At 40.1% G+C, this 15,686-nt stretch overlaps 1 long non-coding RNA gene across 2 annotated transcripts; it reads right to left on the bottom strand.

Annotated features, from left to right (window-relative positions):
* Nucleotides 1–2,188: 2,188 nt before the first annotated feature.
* LOC122466499 lies at nucleotides 2,189–13,487 on the bottom strand. Of its 2 annotated transcripts, none has more exons than XR_006292075.1 (4): nucleotides 13,435–13,487; nucleotides 10,713–10,752; nucleotides 7,113–7,206; nucleotides 2,189–2,732 (listed from the first exon to the last, which is right to left on the bottom strand). It is a non-coding gene; the product is annotated as an uncharacterized LOC122466499 (long non-coding RNA). The 2 variants fall into 2 exon arrangements; XR_006292076.1 differs by having other exon boundaries at nucleotides 2,189–2,729.
* Nucleotides 13,488–15,686: the final 2,199 nt, after the last annotated feature.

The raw sequence follows: 15,686 nt of genomic DNA, 5'->3' as shown, positions 1-15,686 counted from the left end.
CTATATGCATTTCAGGACAGGAATGGTGCAGGCCAATACAGCAGGAATTGCACCTATTTAGATCCAGCCCCCTCCTCCACACCCCTAGGAGCTCCACTGTGGCCAGGAGGCAGGATGCACAGTGGACAACTTAGTAGTACGTAAGGCCACAAGGACTACTGCTATGCAGCTCCTCCCATACATGGAGGGGGTATGTTAGTACTGGGACAAGGTGGGTGGGGATTCCTTCCTCCCACTTTCCCTGGAGCAGCTCAACACCACACAGGCTGGTAACTGGGCTCTGTGCTGGACTACAGGATTTGGGCTTTAATCCAGGTCTTTAATCCTTCTGCTGTGCCCATAGAGCTCACTGTAAAACAACCCACTCAATTGTATTTCAACAGTTAACCCATCTCTGACCATGACTTCTACTACCATCATGCTTCTCTTGGGTTGTGTTGGCGCTGCAGACCTCAAAGTATGCATGTGTTTTCTTAACGCTCAGCATACCCAGTTTTTTAATCTGACCTCACTTTTTGAAGAGCCTGCCCTCACAAAAGTGCTTGTCTCATGTTATCTATGTTTCTGTGGGTCTACAGATGACAGCGGACACGTTGTCCACAGGCTCAGCAGAACTGTACTCACATTTAACTGAAACAGAGTAAATAGCCTATTTAAAATTGGAGACAGAAAGTTGTGCAACTTTTCTATGCAGAGTTAGACAGCCATCATGTTTCACCCCAGAGATGGCTACGCTTCAGTGGGGGATGATATGTGTGTATGTACATGTAAGTATTTTTACATACCCCCTACCCCCTCAGGTAACCAGGGCACTGCAGAATGATAATATAAACTATACAAAAAATATCACTGAAGGGAAACAAATCCTCTAAATTGTAAACAAGTAAAACAAATAGTGAAGGGGAGAAATGAAGGGTTCTACGAAGGACAGTGCTAATAATGGCAGACACCTCTGACAAATACCTTTTCACTTCTGTATCTATAGCTTGTCATCCTGGTTTAGTATCAGAATAAATATAAGTTATCATTATAGCTATATGTACATATTATATATATGTAGCTCAATGTCCATTATATATATATGCAAATATAAACACACACACTCCAGTCTAGACCACAAACTTGAATACTATTGGGGGAGAGGGGGAGGTTTTGCTCCTCATAGGTTTTATAACAATTACGGCATCATAACTTAACAAACCCCTACTATGTCATTGTCTGTTAAATGCTATACTCCTTCATCCAGCATTATCCAGGCCTTTTTGTATCCCATATTAAAATATTTCATACATATTTCAACAAGGATTTTTTTCTTGATGCAGTTTGTAATATTTTAATAATTCTGGAAAAAAATAAATTGTGTGGACTTGTAGAAAAAAAATGAATATTTTTCTTTCCAGAATGCTTAAAATAATCACTCTTTCTATCAGCATGTGAGTACACACAATTCCGAATATGAAGTCATAACCATAACCTCAGTCATTGCCTGGGACCTCCAGAGCTAAAGCATGAGTTTCTACACCTTGATTTAAATTCCCTAGCAAGTAGCAGACTCCTACCCACAATAAGCCAGATGCAGAGGGGGACACATACCACGGTGAACAGTGTGTTGCATATCCATATCTACCTGAAAACAAGTTAAAAGACTAGCTAGAGACTAGTCTATATCATAGTTTAAAACTTATTTTCAGAGGATCTGAACTGCATGTGCTCATAACCTCCAAAAATCAGTTCAACTTTGGTGATGGTATTAACGCAGGTTCATGCCTAATAGGAATACTGTATGAGGGAGCATGGGACACAAATTCTGTGCCCATATTCTGGCACCTCCCAAAACAAGATCCTCTGTCTGGAGTGACACTCTAGCTTTCTGGAGTGGGGCCCAGGGGTGTGGTTTGCAATAGCAAATCTAGGATTTTGCATTGGGGAACTGCTGAGTGGGGGGCCAATGTACGGACAGATTAGTTACATCTTTATGAAAGACTGTGAACTGCATGGTAATAAGCATTTCAGGCAAGCAATAATCCAAAGAACTACATGTTTTTCCATAAAAAAACCCAACAAATAATTCTGCTTCTCTTCCTAAAAGAAAAGCAAATCACAAACAAACCAGTTAGAACCAACCACATTTTCAAATGAAAACAAAACATGTTGTGAATTTCCTTTCTGAAATGAAAAGCCATCCTAGCAAACTACACATTTTGTCTTTATAAAACAAATGAAGACAAAACAAACAAAATCCCACCTAGAGCCAACCACATTTTAAAATTTCAAGTAAAAGAACAACCCTACGAACTAATAATTTTCCTTTTAAAATGAAAAACCATGCTGCAAAGCGGCAAATAGTCAAAGTCATGTAGTCACCAAATTAAATTTTCTTGTTTGAAGGGAAAGGAAATGCAGTTCTTTATAACGAAAAGTTTGTTTGCAAAAGGAAAATGGAACAACAACAGTTTAACCAAACAAAATTTAACAATCTATGGAAAGATCTGTGAAAGGGTTTTCAGAACACATTATTTAAAAAGTTCTTAATATCAAAGAACATTCTCCAGAGAAACCTTACTTTTTCCTTGTCAATCACTGACCTTCTGGAATTCTTTGCTTGAAATCCACAGGTGTGTTTGACAGCGCTGCTACTCCTGTGTAGCTAAGGCCAGGGGAAGAGAGCAAGTGAGCCAAGTTTTCAACTGATCTCTCCACTTCTCCAGGCTGATTTCTTGTTCCCAGTCCTGCTGAGATTTGAACAAAGAGGGTCACATCCCTGTCCCCAAACCACTCCATACATAGTTGACATGTGTCTACATTGACATTTATGGCCAAGATTTTAAAAAATAGGAGCCTAAAGTTAGGCTTCTAAATACTCATCTTGGCTTCTATACCCCCACTTCTGCAAGAATTCATACACTTGAGTAACTTTAATCACATAGGTAGTTCCAGTTCAATGGGGTTACTTGTAGGAGTAAAGTTATTCACATGCTTACGTGTTTATGGAATCAGGATTTCAATAAGTGAGCTGATTTTCAAAATGCTAAATCTACTTAAAGAGCATAAATCAGCCTACATTTAGGCTCCTATTTTAAAAAAATTCTTGACCTTGATTTGTCATCCAGAGAAAGTCTTCAGAATTAACTATCATTAACATAACTGGGGGAGTTCACATTTCCCAGACAGCTGCTGTTTCAGGCTCTTTGCAGTTAGGCTGTATGTCTACACCCCAAACTTGTATGGGTTTAACTCAACTGGGTTTTGAAATTCATTTAACAGGTGAATACACTAAATTGGTTTACAGATGGTTTATATCCAGTTAATTTAACTGGGCAAATCCCTGGAGACAGGACTTGGTAGGGGAACAGGCTGTGGGGGGGGGGGGCATATGGAGTTCAGAGGGGGCAAGCTACTGGGACAGAACAAGGGTAAGAAGTCTGAAGGGGACCAGGTCTTCCCGCTCTCTACTGCACATTGACTAGGCATCAGCAGGGGGAACACTGAGAGCAGAAGTAGGGAGACAGTCTTCCTGTTCTCAGCATCAACACCACAGTAATCCCTGGTGTCCTGGAGGAGTCAGTGCCCAGTCTTGGGAGAGCGTGGCTCAGACACAGAGGGGAATGTGTTTCTCAATTGGTGGTTTGTGACCCATAGGGAAAAGGGGGTTGTGAGGTACTGATAATTTTGTTACAGTAACTCTAAAGAAAAATCTCACTCCCTTACTCTTTAAGGTCAAGCATTCTTTGTCAGCCTCCCAAAACACACACACAAATTATATAGTCTCAGTGTTATCCTCAGTACATTTTTAACTCTTACTTCTATAGTTGCAAAAGTTTTTGACTTTGAATGAGAGTCCCCAATCTGAAAAGGTTTGGAAACACTGTAACAGAAAATCCCAAGCAGTGACTTGAATTTTATTATTAAAAAAGGTATACAAGTAAAACAGAATATTAATTCCTCCAAACCCCAGCCACTGTCCAGGTCCCACCAGTAGGAACTAGCCCTATAGTTTGAGAAAAGCTAAAGTACATGAGTGTCAACCAGGAGCAATGGAATTATGCCAGTTTGAAGTCAATAGCGTTATCCCAGTGTAAAAAGAACCAGACCTTTGTGGTCCCCCCCCCCCCCCCCAGCACTTACCTGCAGTGCTCAAGCTCTCTGGAGTTTATATTGAAACCAGGCCAATATAGTTACACAGCTATGGACTGCATGATCCCTAAATACATCATCGTTTTATTACACAATAGATTCAAATAGCTCCAGTGTATAAGACATATGATACACATTAAAAAAAATCTAATTATGTATTTACCTGAGGGACTGCAAATCTGAAGCAGAGAAAGCATCTCATTTGCTCAATTTTGTATTTTAACCCGGAAAACCAGAATGGCTCCAAAAAGGAGCTGCTCATCCCTCTTGGGTGTGTACGTTTTAGAAAGAGCTTTTTATTGGATTTTGATGTAATGTATGAGATCTATATATGGATATGAATTTAGTGCTTGGGCCCTGGGACACAGACGTCTGTTCAGTGACAGCATAGGTACAGAAAAGGCGATAGCAGTGCTAATCTCCCCATGCTGCCCAGTCAGGAGATAACGAACCTGGTTTGCAAGAATCACCTTTCGGGGTAAGGAGGCAGTTCAGTCCTCATGGCCCATTCAGTGGATGGTCTCACTGCTGAGAATGCTAACAGGAGCTAGCTAATGCTCATTGTGGTGGAATTGTGAGCACTGAGTCATCAAGTGATGGCACCTTTCAGTCACTATTGACCTGAGCAGATTTGGTTACTTGGAAAACATGGGCTCTGATCAAGCCCCAGGGTCTGTGCATGGAAAGTCTTCTTCATACAGGCTGTCCATGTAGGTGTCTCTGCAGCACTGTTTCCAGCAATTACACTGAGAGGCCTCTTTGGGATCAGGGATTTGCATGTGGGGAACAGGTGGGCAGTGGACAGCACAGAGTGGAAATGTGTGCTGTGTATTGCTGCCCCCACCAACCCCAAAGTGAATCATTTGAAACATTAATGATGTGGGAGACTCATGGAATTTTCCTCTCCCCTGATTCCTCTTTCAGGTTTTTCTACCGGGGAGAGAGGGGGGACATCTACCCCATGGAAACGGAATTTTAAAATAAACTGTGAATAGGAAAAAAAATATAAAGGGGTGGCACAGAGAGCTGCAAAAAGCAGAAAATCTAAAGTTTAAACCATTTCATAGGGACACTCTTATTGCTAGTGAGCGGATGGGGGTTAATTAACCATTGGTGTCAATGAGGTTTATACAAGTGATTGGCCCATGAACCAATGAGAGAAAAGATCTCTCTGGGCTAGATCCTATGCTAGTGTAATAGTTTCATTGGTTTCAGTGGTGATACGATGATTTACACTAGCTGAGGCTCTGGCCCTCTGCCTTTAGCTAAGGCTATTGGGTCTATTCTTCCCCTCATATTTTGAACTGTTTGTGTTTATTTGTTGATCTTATAATGCACTTTAATTTATAGGCTGCTGTTTTATTTTTTAAAGCAACTGCTAAAGCCAACAACAGGGATAAATGATAGAAATGTAATAGTGGAAGTCCTGGACATTTGAGGATTTGACAGAGTATCCATGGCAGGTCCAGGAAAATACAAGGGACAAACACAAATATTTAGACCATAAGAACATACAAATGGTCATACTGGGTCAGACCCATGGTCCATCTAGCGCAGTATTCTATCTTCCAACAGTGGCTAGCACCAGACGCTTCGGAGGAAATGACCAGAAAAGTGCAGTTTATCAACTGATCAATCCCCTGTTGTTCAGTCCCAGCTTCTGGCAGTCAGAGGTTTAAGGACACTCAGAGCATGGGGTTGCATCCCTGACCATCTTGGCTAATAGCAATAGATGTATCTATCGTCTATGAACTTATCTAATTCTTTCTGAACCCAGTTATACTTTTGGCCTTCACAACATCCCCTGGCAATGAGTTCCACAGGGTTGACTATGCATTGTGTGAAGAAGTACTTCCTTACATTTATTTTAAACATGCTGCCTATTCATTTAATTGGATGAGTGCTGATTTGTGTGTTATATGAAGGGTAAATAGAACGTCCTTATTTACTTTCTCCACACCATTCATGATTTTATAGCCCTCTATCCTATCTCTTCCTTCCCTGTCCCCCCCCAATATCTCTTTTCTAAGCTGAACAGTCCCAGACTTTTTCATGTCTCCTCATCTGGAAGCTGTTCCATAACCCTACTAATTTTTGGTGCCTTTCTCTGTACTTTATCCAATTCTACACTATCTTTTTGAGATGGAACTCCAGAACTGCACACAGTATTCAAGGTGTGGATGTACCGTGGATTTATCGAGTGGCATTGTGATATTTTCCTGTCTTAATATCTATTCCTTTCCTAGTGGTTCCTAAGTTTTTTTTGACTGCCACTGCACATTGAGTAAGTGGTTTCAGAGATATCCACAATGACCCCAAAGAAATACTTTATATTTAAAAGGGCTTCATTTTATTTTTTCTATGTTGAAAAATACCCTATCAAAGATTTTTTTAAAAAAGGCAGATTTTTCCTCCCACGGTCTTATGTCTGAACTTGATAGAGTGCTGTCACACCAACAACTGCCTGTCTGTTTGGCAAAGGAAAAATAACCACGGTTCTTCTCCTGTCTGTAGTACTTAATCTACAAGTGACACTGAACACAAAATATGAAGCATCTGTGGCTCACTGAGCTCTGGAAACCAGTTCTTTGCAAAGAGTAAGTAAATAAATGGGGGTTGAGAGAAAGCTATGCATACACTGTAAACAAGGGCGATCCTTTTACATCTGTCAGCTGCATTCAGTAATATCAATAACAAGGTCAGGTTTACACAGATAAACCGTAGCAGGTGTAGGCAGAGTTTGTCTACACACACAGTTGCACTGGTTTAACAAGTGGTGTGATTTTAAAACCAATTAAGTCCAACCAATGCAGCCCCATGTTGACATTCTATTTAGATTTAAACAAGGCTATTTTGATTTGTCTTAACTTGATTATGAACAGGTTTAAGCTAAAATTAAATAAAACTGCTTCAAATCAAAATAAGGGGGTCCACAATGGAGTTTGTACTACTAGTTCAACTAAACTGGTTTAACTAACCTGGTGCAAGTTTGTGTATAGACAAGACTGGAGTCACTCTTGAGTGGCTTCTTTTTGAGAGAAGAGGATCCTGGGCAGTTGTTCATCACTTCTTCTGTTCAATATATAAATAGTACTACCAGTAAAGTTAGTCAGCAGGTGTTGGACTCTGTGAATATGCCTATCCAGTAGTCCAAGGTGCAATTTTGGAATGTGTATATATATCCCCAAGCTAGCTCAGCTAAAACAGTGAAGCCACAGCAGTATGGGTGAGCTGCTCAAGTACGCACCCAGGTTCCTGGGGGGGCTTGTACAGCCTCTGCCGAAACCGATCATGCTGCAGCTTCTCTGCTATTGGTACCCAAGCTAGCTAGATTAAAGCTAGCGTGGCTGTGCCTACTTGTGCTGCAATCATACACCCTGACTGCAATGCAGACATACCCTAAGTAGATAGACAAGGTGGGCGAGGTAATATCTTTTATTGGACCAACTTCTGTTCGTGAGAGAGACAAGCTTTTGAGCTTACACAGAGCCCTTCTTCAGGTCCGACCCTGAGTATGCAGGTGACCCCAGCTCTACATTGTCATCTTGCCCAAACCAGCCCCTGCAGTTAATAATTTGCACAGAGTCCAAGTGAGATGTCAGCCCTTCTGCATTAGGCACTGGATGGAGATCACCAACTCATTGCAGATAGCATCTAATGAGTTTTGCATGGGCTAACAACTTTATTTTACTACTGAGCTTGGCTGATGTGAACAGACATCTAGAGGCTCTATCCATTCATGAACCATCAAGTCCCTGGAAAAGCAGTTTTATCATTTGGTATCATTCTGATATTGGCCTCCAGTATAAATATTATTTCAATATGGATTTTTAATTTGATAAACCACTTCCACTCAATATGGAACTGTTTTATCATAGTGGAAAAGTAGTTGGCAGTGCTATTAATAATAATCCTGTAATTCTATGGTTACATATTTTTAGTAGGTCCAGCATGCTGAATTTAACAGAATTATCCTGATGGTGTCACCTCAGTAGAATTTCACTGAAATGAAAAACATCAAGATGTAACTTTCAGTTTGAAACTGTTTTTTTTTTCATATTGAAACAGCTTCTTGCGTGACATGCACAGTCAATTATCTGAAGATAATGATTAATGTTACTGCATTGGGTGCCAGTAATTTTACACTATTTAGAGAGTTTAAGTTTGGAGCCATACTAAAGCTCAGTTACCAAAGGAAACTGAGGGGCTTTCACAGATTTTTCTGTTTACAGGGAGTAGAATATTAATGCAGCTAGTGTTAGTTATTGAATGTAAATAAACATGGGTCGAGAAATCAAAGGTTGAAGAAGGATCAGGCTTTTGTCATTTTTGCTATATTCCTTGAGGGCCTCTTCTCTCAAGTAGCACCTCAGACAGAACGCACAAAAATGAGGGGTTTAGTCAATTAAGTTTGTTTAAATAACATTAGTGGGGATAAGGCTGAATGATTTTGGAAAGTGTTATCCTAGTGTTCAGAGACCTGCTGCTTAGGCAGCCAGCCAAAATCTATCTCCATGGATTCGCAACAATCAAGGCCTTGACAAGTTTTATGTTCAAAGAAAACCAGTTAGTCAATTAGCTGTTAAGGACTTCAAAACATCTTTTTGTTAGTATGACACTGATTTAAAAGATAAAAGCCTAAGCAAAGCCTTTCAATAGTTTTCAATACTTTCCCCAAACTCTTCTGATGTGGGAGGGTGGGGGTGGGGGAAAAAGCCCTGCTAAAACAGAGCATAATAGCTGACCAGTTGCCAATCACTTAGGGTAACTCTTCCATTAGTAAGTGGTACATATTCTCTAAAATACAAAGACGGTTTCAATGGCTTTTACAGTTTCAGACTCCAGTTGCTTCTCTAATTGGATGACTCAATTTAATTTTGAATTAAGTAAAAGAAAAAAGTATTACATTCTACTACATGCCAACCTTGGCAGAAAGCAAGCAAGCAATGTACTGTTCATATTGTCTTAGGTTTGCACATTAAGAGTTAGATTCTTCTTGCAGCGTTGCAGTTCAGAACGTCAAAATTCTAGAATACCTTGTATATTTAAAGGGCTAGACCATAGTCTCTGCACTACTGGGAAGACAACAAGCGAATGAGCTACATTTGCTCTTCGCAAAGACCATTTTTGAGCTTTGTGAAGGAGGAAACTGAGAAATGATCTGTCTCAGTATTTTTCATGTTGCCTAGCTAGTTCTGCCAAAAGTTATTGGACGCAATGCGGAAGACTAACTCCAGGGTGAAATTCTGTGGCCAAACTATGTTATACAGGAGGTCAGAGTCAAGGACCATCATGCTTTTTCTGGCCTTGGCATCTATCACTACATCTTCCTACTGTCTTTCAACCGTCAAAGCACCTATAGGCCTGATTATCAGAGGTGCTCAGCATCACAGTCCAACTGCAATGCCTGGAACCTACAATGATGAATGCATTGAAGATAGCATCTACAGATTTGCCCCTCTGACTCTATTCCTCTTCACCTATCTACCTCAGCTCTCCCTCAACAGCCATCTGAATAGAAGGGCTTTGCAGCATACTTTGAAAGTCAACAGATTTGGGCTATTTCTTACCACGTGGGGAGCGAATTCCAAATTCCAGGGCCCATCACAGAAGACACCATGCCAAGAAGTCCTGCTTATGAACAGCATCGATCTTCAGGTTGACAGGTTAGACTTATAACCAGTTAGTGACAAATTTGGCCATGGTGCAACTCTGCTGACATTAATGAATTTGTGAATGGGCTGAAATTGACTGCCGGGGGCAAATCCTATTCTTTCTCCATAAGGCCCTGATTGGGGAAAGCATCTCTATTCAGGACAAGCATGTGCTTATTTATTTTCCTGAATCAGAGCCTGTGTGTGGACGGAGAACAAGGGACTGACCCAATGCCCATTTGATACAATGGGAGTATTTATTTTGACTTCAGTGGGTTTTAGCTCACGCCCGCAGTGTAGTTCCACTGTATAAGTTGTGGTACAATCCGTGTGTGTGGTGCCCGCACAGGATATGCATGTGCAGAGTGTTTGGAGGCAGAGTGGGGGTAGGCCAGCCAGGGGCGAGACTAAAAAATTATGCATTGCTTAGATCCTTCAGTTCTTCCCTCCCCATGGAGAGACAGAGGGTGTTAAGTCTATGGGGCCTACACCAGCCATTAGACTGAAGTAGTATCCCTCTCCAGAACTCTGCTACCAGTCCATCGTCTACAGGGAGGATGCCTGGCATCTATCCCTGCTACTTGTTTTGGGCACCTTAATGTGTAAATTAAATTACCTATCATTGGTGGGTGGGTTGTTAATTTTCATATTTGTAATGGACTCAGCGGGGAATTTAGTATAATGAAGTTGTGTCTAAAGGTGCTGCCTGGCTAAAAGAACAAGCTTTTGTTCTGTTTAATTTCCAAGTTATAAACCCCATATATCTGTGAAACGAAGGTAGTAAAACTTAAGCTAGCGGCAGAGGAATACTGTATTGCCAAGTGTTTCTTTGGGAGGTACAGTTTCATGTGTGTTTGAACAGATAAGCTTTTCTCTTTTTCAGCATTTTAATTATCATCAATGGAAATTAAAATGCATCCATACCTCAGGTTATCTTCAAGGAGATGTTTTCCTTGACTCACAACTGGTCAAAAAAAAGGACAAAACCTTCATAAACATGCTAATCAAAAATTTTCACTCTCTTTTACTTGATATTTCAATGTAAAAAAATCATCAGAATTTCAAAAGTTGAAACACTTTGACCAACTCTGCAGGGGTTAAGCTCTGAAAAAATAAAGGGTGGTGGAGTGGAGGTCCTCCATGATGTACATGCAAACCACTTCATGCCATGGGCCAACACCCTGCTAACATAGTCCCCAAATGCTCAGATGGAAGGGAGGTGAGCCCCACGCAGCAGTATCTTCCCCCCCTTCCTATCCCACAGAAGTACATTCAGGTGAATTGTATACATTTTGTGCTCTGTGGGGTTAGGGAGGTACATGGCTGGGCTGAGAGAAGGCAAGGCTGCAGGAAAGCCATTAGACTTGATTCTTCACTGCTTTGGGCCCTGTATAGTTATTCATAGTTGTGCAAAGTAGGGTTAACACACTCTAAAAAACCAGAATTTTTCACTCACTCAGGGTTTGTCCAGACTAGGGAAAGTGGTCAAGTGTGTGAGAACCCTGACCTTTCCCTAGATTAGATGCAGGTTAACATATTTTACCTTGACTTAGCTGGTTGAAGATGACCCTAGACTCCCGCCTAGCTAAATTGAGGAGAAAGGTGTTAACCTGCATCTAAGATGGGGGAAAGGTCCTGGTTAGTTAACATGTGTTAGCTAACCTCAACCACTTTTCCTAGTCTGGATAATCTCACGAGGCAGCTTTTTATATCCACTTTGCACAAGTGTAGGAGATGGCACAGATACAATCAATCCCTCATGTGTGGTATTAGCACCTGGCAAACAGTGAAAAACCTAGGGACTTAATGCTGGCCCTGTGTTTCTGGAAAGCGGTCCAAGACACTTCACTGATGAGTGCATTATCAGTGCTTAGATTGAGACAGAACTAACGCAGTTCAGATAAAGGGGTACAAACTTATGCTTAATAAATGGTTAAACAACATTAGGGTTGTGACACAAACTGGTAAATGGAAAGACTTTTAGTCATGGATTATACTCTGAGCTAAACTGAAAGGTAATATAAATCATGGTGTATGTTGTACATCATCAGTCAGCATGGGTATAACCTCCTGCTGGAGGGGGTTGTGGGTTGTAGCAGGGAAGGCAGCCAACAATAGGAAGGTTTAAGAAGGTGTAAGCAGACCCTGGGCTGATTTACTGTTGTGAGATCAGCTGGAAATGTGAAGTTCAGGTCAGGCTCCGGATCCAATTTGAATTCACCTCTAGTTATGATGTAGGCTCAATGCAAAGCCAGGTGAAATGAAACAGCTATTATCATTTAAGTACCGAAAAGCTGCTCAGTGCTAAACAGTGGACAACAATACAGACAGCTCATGCCCTGTTAGAGGATGTCTAGTGTCCAGAGGCCTTAATCAGGACTGGAGCTCTGGTAGGCACTGTAGAAATAGAAAGACAAGTATGGCTGATTTGCAAATGCGACTAATGATTTTGGGGTGCCCAGGTTGAGACACTGTAAAAGGGTCTGATTTTTAGAAAGTTCTGAGCATGAACCCTCTGAATATCAGGCCCCTCTAATGTGTCTCAAATTGGGTGCCCAAAAACAGAGGCATCCACCACCACTGGCCACTTTAGAAAATTGTGGCCATTGTCCTTGTCTGGATACATTTGGAAATCCTCGGACACATTGAGTTTCACTTTGAATGCTGGGGCCAAACTGAGTCTGTGCAACCCCCATTAACTTCATTTGGAGTTTCACGAACCCTCCAAGGTCTTCAGAGCCCCAAAGCAAAAAACTCTGAGGTGGCCAGAGAGATGAGCAGAGGCGCTGGGGAGATGGATGGAATCTAAGGAAAAGTAAATCCACTTTTTAATGCATTGTGATTCAATTCAATTCCCTTTGACCTTGTTGAGATTTTTCCCATGCACTTTAATGGGAGCTGGATGAGGCCTTTTTATGAATAAGGAATGGAACACTTATTTTAAAATAAGGGAAAAGCACTCTAAGCATATGACTTACTAAGCAATTGAGCAAGATACGTAAAGCATGTGCCTAACTTTAAGCATATTAGTATTCCCATTAACATTAAACATGCTGAACTGGGGCCTAACTGATCACTTTTAATTCTCTAACACAGCCACATGGTCAGAAAAGCACCATGGACTGGCAAATGTAACATGTTTTGATATTCATACTATAAAAAACAGCTCATATAGTTGTGAGTGAAAGTGAAAAATTCATTACAATGAATCAGACCACCCTCCAGCTAAGATGCTCTTCTCACTGCCATTGGGGATTGTCATTTCTCTGATGACACTGGGATTACTCCACATTTACAGGGTGGAAGCGAGAGACAAATTTGGCCCTTTGCATGCAAAATTTCAGCACAGAAAAGAATTTGCTGTCCAATTACCGCCCTCCCTCCTCCTTCCCTTAAAATGGAATTTATAATGAAAATGTGGACACAATCTTCACCATTACTATATGCTGTTATTGTTACCAGACTCCTCTTTCTTTGTGATTTACATGGATGTGCTCTGACTAGTGCAGTAGTTACAGATGGTATAGCTTGTTATACATACCATTCCCATACTTATAGAGCAACAAATACATTCTTTTTAAAGTATGCCTCTGATAAATTTTATTCAAATGTAAAAGGTAATAGGCAGAAAATGTAGTTTGCTTACAAGTTTCCTTTATGGCTGTTTGACTGTCACTTCTCTGCAGATTTATGATAATCATTCTTGCAACAAAAACGTTTACTTCACTGTTTAAATAATAAGGTAATTTGTTACAGCTAATTACTCAAGTGCTTCCTTAATCTCAATTAAAAGATTCAGGCTGATTTTCTATATTTCTGCAGCAGTATGTTCCAGAAGATTTTGTTAATGTATTCCCAATCACATATTTGTTAAGGAATGCATGGTCCATGCAAAACTGAAATGCTAAAATACATAGCTGCAATCTTAAACAATGATTTATTGTGACATGGGATGTGGGACATTTCCACAGCTTTTGTGATTGCAGTAATGAAGCTGTAAACCAAATAGCATGAAATGAAGCAAGGCTTTACAATTTAATCAGCTCGTAAACAGATCTACTGCATCAAGCAAATGACATTATTATCCATCCGAAGTAAATCATGCTAATCTCAGGAGATAAAATCAACATCATTAATGGTCACATGTCATATTCATCAACACTAAACCATCCCTTTTGACAGATTAATCCTAACTACAGCTCCCACGATGTATGGTAATAGGGCTTGGAGCATACATTTCATTCAGCAGTAGGGCTAACCAGCACTCTTAGTCTGCTATTACAAATAATTTTTTTATTGATTTACATATTTTAAAATGCATTTAAGGTGAGGTACCATTAAACATCCTGTCACTATTACATATTTCTCCTTCACATTCTCAGACGGTATTAATATAAACTGGAAGCCAAACATTGTAGGCCTTATAAATACTTTGTTTAGCATGCTGTTAGGAGTAATTAAAGATTTCTGCCTGTTTTTTTCATTTGGCAATGAAATATGCACCTCTTTTTTACAGGATTTAGAGAATCATCAGTATTGCCATTCTAATTTATTATTTGCAGTGCAGAAGTGCTGGGAGCCTCAATCATGGATCAGGGCCCCATTGTGCTAGGCACTTTACAAACACAGAACAAAAAGACAGTACCTACCCAAAGAGCTTATTGCCCATACCTGCTTAATTAATATACTGAAAAAAAAACATGCCTATGCACTTATGACATTCTCTCAAGATTGCAGCTCACGGTGTCCTAAAGAACTATTGTATATTTCTGCTCATTCTTCAGGTCTTGCGTATTGCATATTTGCTTTCAACACAAAATATATTTATTTATCATGAGACTGACCCTGTATGAATGCTTTTGAAAAGTGTCCACTATTCAAAATGTCACTTTCCTTGAACAGGCACTGAATTATATTGACAGGCACATTATCAAGGGCTGCTGACTGACAGAATGAATGACTGCGGCTACATGCCGCATTGCCAGTCATTGACTGAGTGAGTGCAAAAATTATCTACAACCTTTGTAGATCTAAAGCGGTCTGAACTAAGGCTAGGAAAGAAGATATATGCAAGTGATTTACTAGTGCAGCATTTATCAACTTAGTACAAACATCTCAACTGTTACCCAAACTACTTCACTAATGTAGTAATTCATTAATGGTTTATTCTCTCCTGAGACCAACAATTTTTTTAGACATTCTCTTTATGCAATTATTAATACCATGTTTATTTAAAATATGTATTTACGTTTCACTAATGAAATGTCTGAGGTACAATTTTTAAAAGAACCACAGCCTTATGCAACTGTTTTTAAGCGAACGGAGACTAAGACACATCCGAAAAAAGTATGAGGGCAAGGCAAAAAGCTTGATATTAAATTTACAGACCAAATAGGGTTGACACAGGCTAATCAGTGAATTAGGTTAAAAGAGAAGGCAACATCCTCTGTAGATTGTGCTGATGCTTTAACAACAGAGTAAACTAAATATAAATGTGTATCATTTATTTGCCAAAATGATTTATTGCGTGGACTGGGTATTTTTGTTTGTTTGTTTTTGATAGACATAATGGTAGCCTGAAAAGCTAGACCACAAAGATTTTTTTCCCTTTGTAAAATCTCATCTATCAATTAGACAAACTAATGAAAGTGAGTACATTAATTTCAAAGCTTAAAAAGTACCAGGGCCAAGTTTACTGGAATCCACTGAACTTAAAAAGATTGTATGACTTAGATTGTCATAATACTTTTTGAGATTCCCAAGAGTCTATTTTTTCTCTCTGTTGTGTGCTTGATGCACAGGGGTCCTCTGTGCCCAGGCTGGAATTATCATGTTTCCCCCTAGTTACTCCCTCTTCATGTCACTTCCACCTTTGAGACCGTTATTGTCTTATGACTG

This window comes from Chelonia mydas, chromosome 7, assembly GCF_015237465.2.
Source record: "Chelonia mydas isolate rCheMyd1 chromosome 7, rCheMyd1.pri.v2, whole genome shotgun sequence".
NCBI lineage: Eukaryota > Metazoa > Chordata > Testudines > Cheloniidae > Chelonia > Chelonia mydas.
The sequence above is the reverse complement of the archived record's forward strand: the minus strand, read 5'-3'. Positions and strand labels throughout refer to the sequence as shown.